General features: G+C 36.8%; 1 non-coding gene across 1 annotated transcript; it reads right to left on the bottom strand.

Moving 5' to 3' along the window:
- Window positions 1-5,346: 5,346 nt before the first annotated feature.
- On the bottom strand, window positions 5,347-5,453 carry LOC122679733. The gene has a single exon (XR_006336519.1). It is a non-coding gene; the product is annotated as a U6 spliceosomal RNA (small nuclear RNA).
- Between the last annotated feature and the right edge of the window lie 5,458 nt (window positions 5,454-10,911).

Below are 10,911 nucleotides of genomic sequence, written 5' to 3'. Positions count from 1 at the left end.
ATCCAGCTGCTGAAAGAGAAAAGGAAGCTGCTTTCCTTAGGTTCTTTGACAGATCAATGTCTTGGGCATATATCTTGACAAAACTGTAATTCAAACAGATACATGCACTCCTTTGTTCATATCAGCACTATTTACAATGGCCAAAACATGGAAACAAACTATATCTCTATTGACAGATGAAGGGACAAAGATGTATGTGATGGAATATTACTCGGCCATAAAAAATGAAGGAATGCCATTTGCAGCTACTTAGATGGACCTGGAGTTAATCATACTAGGCAAAGTAGTCTAAAACAGAAAGACAAATACCATATGATATCATTTATATGTGGAATATAAAATATGACACAAATGAACTTATCTACAAAACAGACTCACAGACATAGAAAACAAACTCATGTTTGACTAGGAGGAAGAAGGTGGGGGAATGATGTAGTGGGTGTTTGGGATTAGCAGATGCACACTGTCTTACATAGAATGGATAAACAACAAGGTCCTACTGTTTAGCAACTATATCCAATCTCTTGGGATAGACCATAATGGAAAAGAATATGAAAAAGAAGAAGTATATAATATATATGTGTGTATATATATATATATGTATATATATATATATATCTCACTTTATTGTACAGCAGAAATTAACACAACACTGTAAAATCAACTATACTTTAAAAAAAGACTAAAGGAGACATCATTGGCTGTCTGCTGTCCCTGAATCACTTTTCCCTTCTTACCTTCAGCAGAGTTCCATATTTGTCAGTGTGTTCAGCCTCTGACCCAATACATACAAGCTCAGGAGTAAATTCTTACTAATTTAAGCTAATCACAGTGATTTTATTCCCTTCGTCAGTGATGATTTAGAAAAGGATCTGAGACTCAATGCTGGTTAATAAGAAAAGAGGGGAAGCCAACTTGGAGAGCTTTGGAGGGTTTCTTAGCCAAAAAGAGACATGGAGGAAGAAACAGCATGATGAATTGGAATTGGGAAAGCCACCTTGAGAGCTTCATGGTACTGGCTGGGGGCGGGCAGAGGAGATGTGGCCAGCCTACTCCTTTATGACATCACTGAGCCTAAGGAACTCAGCATTGGGGTTTTTCTTAAAGTAGAATTTTCTTATTGTTCATGACAATTAGTTAATTTATTTTAACTGTCAACATCCTAAATATACTGTTCTTATTTTTAACACCCAATTATTCAGAGTACTTCTCTTAGAAACCTTGCTTGGAATCTGAAATCATGAAATCCTTCTTCATCCATAGAAGTGCACTGTGGATTGAACCATTGATATGAGTTAGTCAAACAGCAACCATTTGCTAAGGAAGCTGACTCAAGCATCTTTTAATGTCAGGTGGTTGTCACCTTAGCTTAAATAAAAGATTCTATATAAGGGAAGGGATAGTGAACAGTAAGGAAATGAACTCCATTAGGGGTTCTGAGTGATGATGGAACAACCAGCAAGAGGGTTATTGCAAAGAACAAGGGGGGCTCGCTTTGAAATAGGAGTAGAGAGAGAATTAAGCCTTTTAATAACTGTACAAAGAAAGATGAAGAGTCAAAGACAGCCAGATTCTCACCTTTCTTTCTGGGAAGGCGAAGAACTGTTATCTAAAGCTGCTAAGTCAGGAAATAAATGGACAAATTTATATTTACAGAGTAAAACTTTCTTTTGTTTCTTCTTACATTAATTAAACGTTTTATTTTGTATTTTGGTATAACTGATTAACAAACAATGTTGTGATAGTTTCAGGTGGACGTTGAAGGGACTCAGCCATACATATACACGTCCCATTCTCCCGCAAACTCCCTCCCATCCAGGCTGCCCCGTGACATTGAGCAGAACCCCCTGTGCTATACAGTAGGTCCTCGTTGGTTATCCATCAGAGCAAAGCTTTTAGTTCTGACATTTGAGGGACTATAGGCTTAATCTCAGGTCACTCCCAGCCCCAACACAGACACCCAAGAGGAGACACCCTGTAATACCCAGGACTCTAGAAAAGCTTCACATTAAAGAGGTGGATCTTACAAGGACGTGAATCTTCCTAGAATAAAGCAAAGAAAACCCACACTGGCCAGCTTGTATTTCATTCTTACATGTGAACACACTCCTGGGATGACCACGTAATGAGGACATAGAGAATCATGGATGTTGACTGTGGAAGATTGTAAAAAAAATGATAAAACAAAAAGTCTAATTGGGAAGATGTTTAAGGGTAAGAACTTACAACTTGTAGATAAGTTCTGGAAATTAATGTATAACATAGTAATTGTAGTCAATAATACTGCATTATAAACTTCAAAATTGCTAAGAGAATAGATCTTAACTGTTCTCATCACAAACAAGACACAGTAATCATGTAACATAATAGAAGAGATAGCTAATGCTACAATGGTAGTCATGTCTAAATATATAAATACATCAAACCAACAAGCAGTACACTAAACTTATGCAATACTATATGTCAATTTTATCTCATTTTTAAAAGAAAACTAATAGTGGAGGAAATAGATGCTTTCAAAAACAAAGAGAACTTGGAAGAATTTCTAATTAGAATACCAAGAAAAAATTTAAAAGATGTGATTTCCTATAAAATGAGAATAAGATGAAGAGAATACTCAAATAATGTGACAGATCTTTCAAAGATTAAAAATATTATTGTAAAAAGAAAAAGCTTAATTAGAAGACTTAAAAACTAAGTTAAAAATTTCCCAAGATGTAGAGAAAAAAATTTAGAAAGACTAGGAAGATAATTAGAGGGGAGGAAAAAGATCTACAGGGTCAAACCAGGAGGTATGATATCAGACTGTGGCCAGTTTTAGAAAGAGAACAGAAAAATGAGAGGAAATTATCAAAGAAATAATTTCATAGAACTTAAAAAAGGACAATGATTTTCAGATTCCAAGGAACAAAAAATGTACAAAAATACAAAGCTAGAGATGGGATTTGGATGATGTAGGACTCTGTAAGACAGGTATCCATGGGGGAAAAATCAAGATTCCAAGCAACAATTAGAATAACTGATGTGATGGAAAATTTTGAGGGGATGATAATGGACGTTATTCTTCTGTCAATAAGGAAAATGTTGGTGATAAAGGAACAAAAACTACATATAGGCATCAAAAGAAAGGTAAAGGAAATTAATAGAGCTTACATAGTGATTATCAGGGTTATAATTGAAAAAGGAACAGCTACTGTTTAAGTTTAGAGAAGTAACAAAGAGTGTAACTGAAAACAAAATTATTACCAAACATTCTTAGGAAGAAAACTGAAGCAGGGCAAACCTTTATCTTTCATGGTGGAAAAGTATGAGATTATCATCTAAAATTGAGAAATTGGTCTGTAATTTATTTCTAGCTAAACGTGGTGGATTAACAACAGGCAATGATTTCCTTTTTCCCAGAGATACCATTAAAACTATAACAAAAGAATTAAACAAGAATCTAAGATGACAGAGAGGATGGAAGAGTATTCAGGGAAAAAAATGACCAAGATTAACTGGATTCATCTGGATTCTACATTTGAACATTAAATCCAGCACTCTAACAGAATATAAGTAGGTAAGGGTCTACTTCTGAACCTCTGGCAGGAATTCAGAGGAAACCTTCTCTAGAAAGATCTAATAGCATCAAAGAAAAGACATCCACAGTCTGGCATTTCTGGGTCACTCAGCATCACGCTGATCATTCCCGGTATCATATCCATGAATGGAACTGTCCAACCCACATACAGACTCCCTCGTCAGCCTGTTAGTACCCAACTTGTTTTCATTTCTTTCTTTCATATGTAATATTTAACACCCATAAGATTATGTGATGTCTATGTAAATTATAAGGACTTTCCTGGTGGCTCAGTGGTAAAGAATCCACCTGTCAATGCAGGAGAAGAGGGTTCGATCCCTGGGTCAGAAAGATCCCCTGGAGAAGGAAATGGGAACCACTCCAGTATTCTTGCCTGGGAAATCCCATGAACAGAGGAGTTTGGCGGGCTACAGTCCATGGGGTTCCTAAAGAGATGGACATGACTAAGCAACTAAACAACAACAATGTAAATTACAAAGCATAATGAAAAAATCAAACACAGGTGAAACCTCAAACCCACGGAGAAGCTAAAATTAGAGTTACTGATAAGGTGCAAACAGGGGGAGTTTCTTTTCTGTATCACATTGACTCCTTTCACCCCAGTTTGTCACAATCCTGAATTTTATATTCATCATTCTTATACTTTTAAAAAAATATAGATTTACCATGTGTTTATTTTTTTGTTGTATTATATGTTGCTTAGTTTCACTTGGTTTTGGACTTTATATAAAAATTATATTCTAAATTCTGTTTTTAATTGTTTAACCTTATAAGATATTCTGGAAAAGATCAGAGAGTAAATATTTTAGCTTTGTGAGGCATATATGATCTCTGTGGCTCTGTTCAACTTTGCTATTTTAGTAGGAAAACAGTCAGAGCATCATGGTTCTTTCCATCATAAAGCAGTTTTAAGTTTTATGTAAACAAATTTAGTAGTTGTTTTTTTTAGTTGTTAACTTTGCTGTCATGTGAACTTCTTCCACCTTTGCTGTTACTGAAAAAAGTCCATTTTTCTCCTAAGTGTTTACTGTATTTTACAATTTAATTCATATAAAAAATTTTAAAAAGAATCATCTGGAATTAAATTTTAGGTATTCAGTAATGGTTTAGTTTCTCATTTCAAAATAAGTTATCAACTTTCCAATTGCCTTTTACTGAATAACTTATAATTTCTCCATTTATTGGAAGGATGTAGTTATTAGATTATAAAATACATGCATGTGTTCGTGCTGTTTACATGTGTCTCCTGTATGTCCCTGTGTGTATTTGATCTCATTTTTAGAATCTTTGCTTTACTATAAAAGTGCCATGGATTTTCAGTTACAGTAGCTTTAGAGTAAGTTTGAATAACAGAAAAGGCCACCTCCAATCTTATTTTTAATTGTCTAACCTACTGTCTAACCTGCTACTACCCATTTATTCTTTTTTTTTTTTTTAATTTTTTTATTAGTTGGAGGCTAATTACTTCACAACATTTCAGTGGGTTTTGTCATACATTGATATGAATCAGCCATAGATTTACACTTATTCCCCATCCCGATCCCCCCTCCCACCTCCCTCTTCACCCGACTCCTCTGGGTCTTCCCAGTGCACCAGGCCCGAGCACTTGTCTCATGCATCCCACCTGGGCTGGTGATCTGTTTCACCATAGATAGTATACATGCTGTTCTTTTGAAACATCCCACCCTCACATTCTCCCACAGAGTTCAAAAGTCTGTTCTGTATTTCTGTGTCTCTTTTTCTGTTTTGCATATAGGGTTATCATTACAAATATGGAACGCTTCACGAATTTGCGTGTCATCCTTGCGCAGGGGCCATGCTAATCTTCTCTGTATCGTTCCAATTTTAGTATATGTGCTGCCGAAGCGAGCACCCATTTATTCTTTTCTGTGAAATTCTAAGTCTTCTTGGCAACTTTTTCTCTCCTAGAAAAATATGACCTGTGTTTTTATTGTAAATGCATTTCATTTATGTTTCTCTGGGGAAGAGGAGTGTGGTCATCTTTACCATATTGTCTTCCCACCTGGAAAGATGTAAGTTTCTTGAATTACTCAGATCTTTTATTTTTATAACCAAAGTTAAGCCTCTGAGAGCTGTAAACTTTCTTGACAGATTTTTTGAAGCATAAAACCCTGACGTCTGGGAAAAATTGCATATACACAAACACAATATTTTGCATAATATTTCTGGAAAGTACATTTTTGAAAGTTCATCCATTAGACTATCTATCCATTAAAAACTGTCTAATACTTTGAAGAACAGTTTTTATAAGGTTTCATTCTTCTTGTGGGTTCTGCCTATTTCACATACATTTTTTTTTTCTGTTAAGCTTTTAGATAATCTTTTTATTGTTTTCAAACATGTCAGTGAGTCTTGGTGGTGGTCCCTAGAGCCAGTTCACCTGGGATCAAATCTTGACTCCTCCATTTACTACTAGTTGTGTAAAAAATCACTTAATTTGATTGTATCTCCATTTTCTATCCTTAATATAGTAATGTTAAAATTAGCATTCTTTATTTATTTTTAACACATTTCTATTTTGTATTGGAGTACAGCCAGTTAACCAGCAATGTTGTGATAGTTTCAGGTGACCAGTGAAGGGACTCAGCCATATAAATACACGGATCCATTTTCTCCCTAACTCCCCTCCCATCCATGCTGCCACATAACAATGAGTGGAGTTCCATGTGGTACATGGTCGGTAAAAGCAGTATACTTTGGATTAGGTCTTGCAAATACTTACGTGCTATATAAGTGTTAATTAACATTATTAAAAATAGAATATATGTTTAAAATTAGATAACTATGTCTGACTACTTTCCCAACTCTCTTTAATTTTTAACAGTTCTAAAATGTAATCTCTCTTAGATTTCCAGAACAGTGTACATCATCTGCAAATAGCACTAATTTTATTTCTTCCTTTTCAACATTCACACTAGTTTTTTCTTCTTGCTGCTTTGCATTGGCTAAAACTTGCACCAAAATGTTTTATTCTTATCATAAGGAGTATGATCTTATGTTACACTATAAAATATGGTTGCAGCTGATGGGTTTTTATTACGACAAAAGAATATCCTACCATTCCTGGAAAAAATAAAAGATTTTATATTTAGCAATAAATCGAAGCTGTCTTTTAGCAATTACTTCTTTGGCATTTCTTTGGTAATTTTTATCCTCCTTAAAATACTAACATGAAGACTACTGTTGGCTGATTTCTTTTTTTTTATTGGCTGATTTCTAAATGCTGGTCACAGATTGTCCCCACAGTTATAGTCAGGCACCCAGTAAACCCTGATCTTTTTGATCCAGTGGCTTTCTGCTACTTCCATGACTCTCTTGGGACTTCAAAACATTTGCAAGCTAAGAATGCCAGGTCCATGGTCCTGTCTCTGTAGACACACCTTGAATTTATTTCTCTCTGGGGCTTTGCCAGGCAGGAGGAATTTATGATCTATTAATCCCACTGCCTGAATTGTGAGCAACTTGGCTGTGACCTCCCCTTTCCGTAGAACAGCAAGAACTTTGCTTCAGTTCCCTCCAATCAGTGCTGAAGTATGTTTATAATACGTCATTTTAGAAGGGCAGAGAAAGGGTGAAAACGAGACATTAGCTGTGTTTCCATCTTTAATCCATCTAAATGTTTATATCTTAACCCACCAATATTTTATTCAGAATTTTGCATCCATATTCATAAGCAAAAGCTGGCTGTAATTTTTTCTTGGTTGATCTTTGTCAGATTTTAATATCAAAGTCCTAAATAAATTTGGAAGTTTGAAATCATTTTCTACCCTTTGGAACACATTAACTGAAATCAGAATTATCTGTTCCTTGAGGTTTGATAGAATTTACCATCTGTACACAGGGAATATTTTAGCTAGTTCTTTGACAGGTTTTGATCTCTTTCATGATTATTAGTTTCCAGAATTCAGTTTTGTTAATATTTTTCATGCCACATTTTAATAAAATATGTAACTCTTTTAATAAAACATGTGGAAGCTAGTGGTCACTCATGACCTCAAGATCTTTTCCTGTAAATTCTTTATGGCTTCGCTAGCAAGTTGTTTCATATCCTCTGTGATTTATTGGCTTATGAAACTATCTACAGATAGTTAAATTGTGTTATGATTTCCATACATTCAACCAAGCTTGCCTTATTATTTCTTTTAATTATCCCTACCATCTCTTGGTAGGGATGCAATTTGCTGAATATTTTTCCCTAAAAGAGACAATGTTAGGGCATATTTAGAGCTGAAGAACTGTATTTATAGCCCGTATCAGAGAGCTGGAATTTTGACAGTCCTACCAGAATTTCCTCTAAAACAATGCCATGATTTAAGTGAAAGTAGTGACATTAGTTGGCAGTATATTGCTGCTAGATTTGTAAATAATGAAATACAGAACAATAAAAAACACACAAAAAATAAACTGGGTATGAAGTCAAGAAAATGGTTTCGCGAACCTGAGTTCTAAAAATCCTAGTAACTGTCCCATTCTCTCACTTAAAAAAATACTTATTTAATAGAATTGAAGCCTAGGGAAGAGCTCAAACAACCAAAAATGGGGAGGAGTTTTACGTTTACCCAGGAAACAAATTGTAAAGCTAAATGAACTGTGTATTCTGGGTATTTTTTATTCTCATCAGGTGCCAAATTTCTCCTTATTTCAAGTTGGTTCTATGTTACTAGAGTAGAATGGAATTATGTTTGTTTGTAGGAGAATTATTAGTTAAATGTTAAAAAAAAACTGACTTGAAATATAATTATGACATACAGTACATGTATACATACATGGGCTTCCCTGGTGGGTCAGTGGGTAAAGAATCTGCTTGCAATGCAGGAGACATAGGGTGTGATCCCTGCATTGAGAAGGCGTTGCAACCCACTCCAGTAGTCTTGCCTGGAGAATCCCATGGACAGAGGAACGTGGCGGCCTATGGTCCATAGTGTCACAAAGAGCTGGACACAAGTGAAACGACTGAGCACACATGCACATACACATACATATTTTCAAACTGGACCATCTCCACACTGCACAAAATAATTGATAAGAATTTCTTTAAGATTTCTCTCTCTATATAATCAACATGTCCCTTGGAGATGTGATTAAGATAAAAGAAAATTGTCCAGAAAACTATAACTCTATTTCATTCAGTCAGTTAGAACTATGTTGCAATTCATAAAATGCTCTTTTCCAAAGGTTAGCAATGCATACTGCCACAGAGAGGCTCAGACTGGATTAAAGCAAATCTAGACTCCACAATTCGGAGAGAGCTTGCTTGCTCTCTCACGGGAAGGTGCAAGGGGAAGAGAGCATCTTTCTGGATTAGAGAGCTAAGATTTCAAGGAGTAAGGTTAAAAATCTATTAAATTGAAGCTATTCCTACAACTGCAACTTGGGTCTCTTTGGAGTGCTCAGGCTGATAGATGAACAAAGAAGAGAGTCACTGGCCAGAGTAATTCACCATGATTAGCTGGTGCTTCTGTTACATAAGTATGGGCCATGTATCTGGAAATCAGTGGTTTGGTGGGATCCTTTCATGGAGTGATAATAGTCACCAGAACCAAACCAAGCTACCAAGTGTGCTCAGACCCTGGAGGTGGGGTCTTCTAATCATCTAGCCATCTAGGAGCAGCTGAAGACTGGCTGGGGATGAGAAAAATCTAGAAGGGGGTTGCAACATGGGAGCGAGATGATACATCTTTGGTAGGAGCTGCATGACAGGGGACTAAGGTCTGTCCTGTTGCTGTGTGTGTATTTGTTAGAGATGGTGCCGACTGCCACCTTAAAGAGGCAGTGATCAGTTGATGGGAACACGAGCAGATCTGAGCTGCCTGAGGGTGAACTAAGGTATTTCTGACTTTATCCGCAGCTCTAGAGAACAGTCTGGAGGCTACCAACAGCATCCATCTCCATCACCCTCTGTCCATCTCTGCTTTCCTGCCTCAGGCCTTTTTGTTTGTTTGTTTAAGAAACAGAAGACTTTTCAACCCAGATATAGACACAGCTGAGCAATGCAGGGGACTTAGCCCTCCTAGGAACAATCCTCAGGTGGTGGGGGGAGCTGGGGTGTGATGGCAGCCGGGGGTACCCATCCTGTGGGTACCCGGCTGGAAAATTCTGGGAGGCCTCTCACAGGCACACCCTCACCCGAGCACAGTCTCCTGGTTTCTCCTCCTTTATTGAGTTCCTTCTGTTCCTCACTTCTGCTTTTTTTCTTTGTTTTTTTGACATGGACCATTTTTTAAGTCTTTATTAAATTTGATACAATACTGCTTCTGTTTTATGTTTTTTTTTTTTTTTTTAGCCCTGAGGCATGTGGAATCTTAGTTCCTCAATCAGGGATCAAACCTGCACCCCCTGCCTTGGAAGGTGAAGTCTTAACCTCTGCATCACCAGTAAAGTCCCTGTCACTTCTCTTCTTATCAACCTCCTGCTTACAAGCCCTGTTGTAGGAACCCAAAGTAAGAGATTGGATTTAAACTTTTCTCTGTTAAATTATCAATGTTTGCCCCTTTGGAAGTAAATTATTTATCCCTAGGACATTCATTCTTTAAAAAACTACGAGATTCTCAAACTGTGATTCTAAGTAAATTGGTAGACGTATTTATTCAAAGATATCTTATTTTTCACTTGGCAAACCTATAAGAAAAAGAGATTCTGTGGGATGAAAAAACCCAGAAGCTCTGAATGGCACACCACAACCAGATAACAAATGTGAAATGAAGAGTGTGTCCCCAAATTGCACATCATACTCCTTTGCATGAAACCATTGTGACATCCATTCCTCTCTCAAGGCTGCTCTCCTTTGTTTGGGCTCTTTCTCTAGGTTTTGTCTGTAATTTCACTTTGTCCCTTCCTCTCTTTTTCCCACAGCCTCTATGTATTTCCTTATGTGGTTTAGTTACTCAGTTGTGTCCGACTCTTGCAACCCCAGGAACTGCTGTCTGCCAGTCTCCTCCGTCCAAGGGATTTCCCAGGCAAGAATGCTGGAGTGGGTAGCCATTTCCTTCTCCAGGGGATCTTCCCAACCCAGGGATCGAACCTGGTCTCCTGCATTGCAAGAGAATTCTTTACCACTGAACCACCATGTAAGACCACATGTACTTCCATACATTCTCTTTTTTCTCTCTCTTTAATTTCTCTTGACATCTGCCCCTTCTCCTTCAGTCTGTAAATACTTGTGTCATTTGAGGCTTATTGTAACTCAGATTCCCTCTCTTAGTTTCTTGGAAGTGTTTTTTTTTTCTTTTCTTTTCATGTTAGTACAACGATTTTTGATAACTTGCTTCAGATTTCAGAGAGTTTCCCGGATTGCCAAGCTCAATGTCTTG

This window comes from Cervus elaphus, chromosome 21 (assembly GCF_910594005.1).
Source record: "Cervus elaphus chromosome 21, mCerEla1.1, whole genome shotgun sequence".
Taxonomy (NCBI): Eukaryota; Metazoa; Chordata; class Mammalia; order Artiodactyla; family Cervidae; genus Cervus; species Cervus elaphus.
This window is presented reverse-complemented; position numbering and strand designations above follow the sequence as displayed.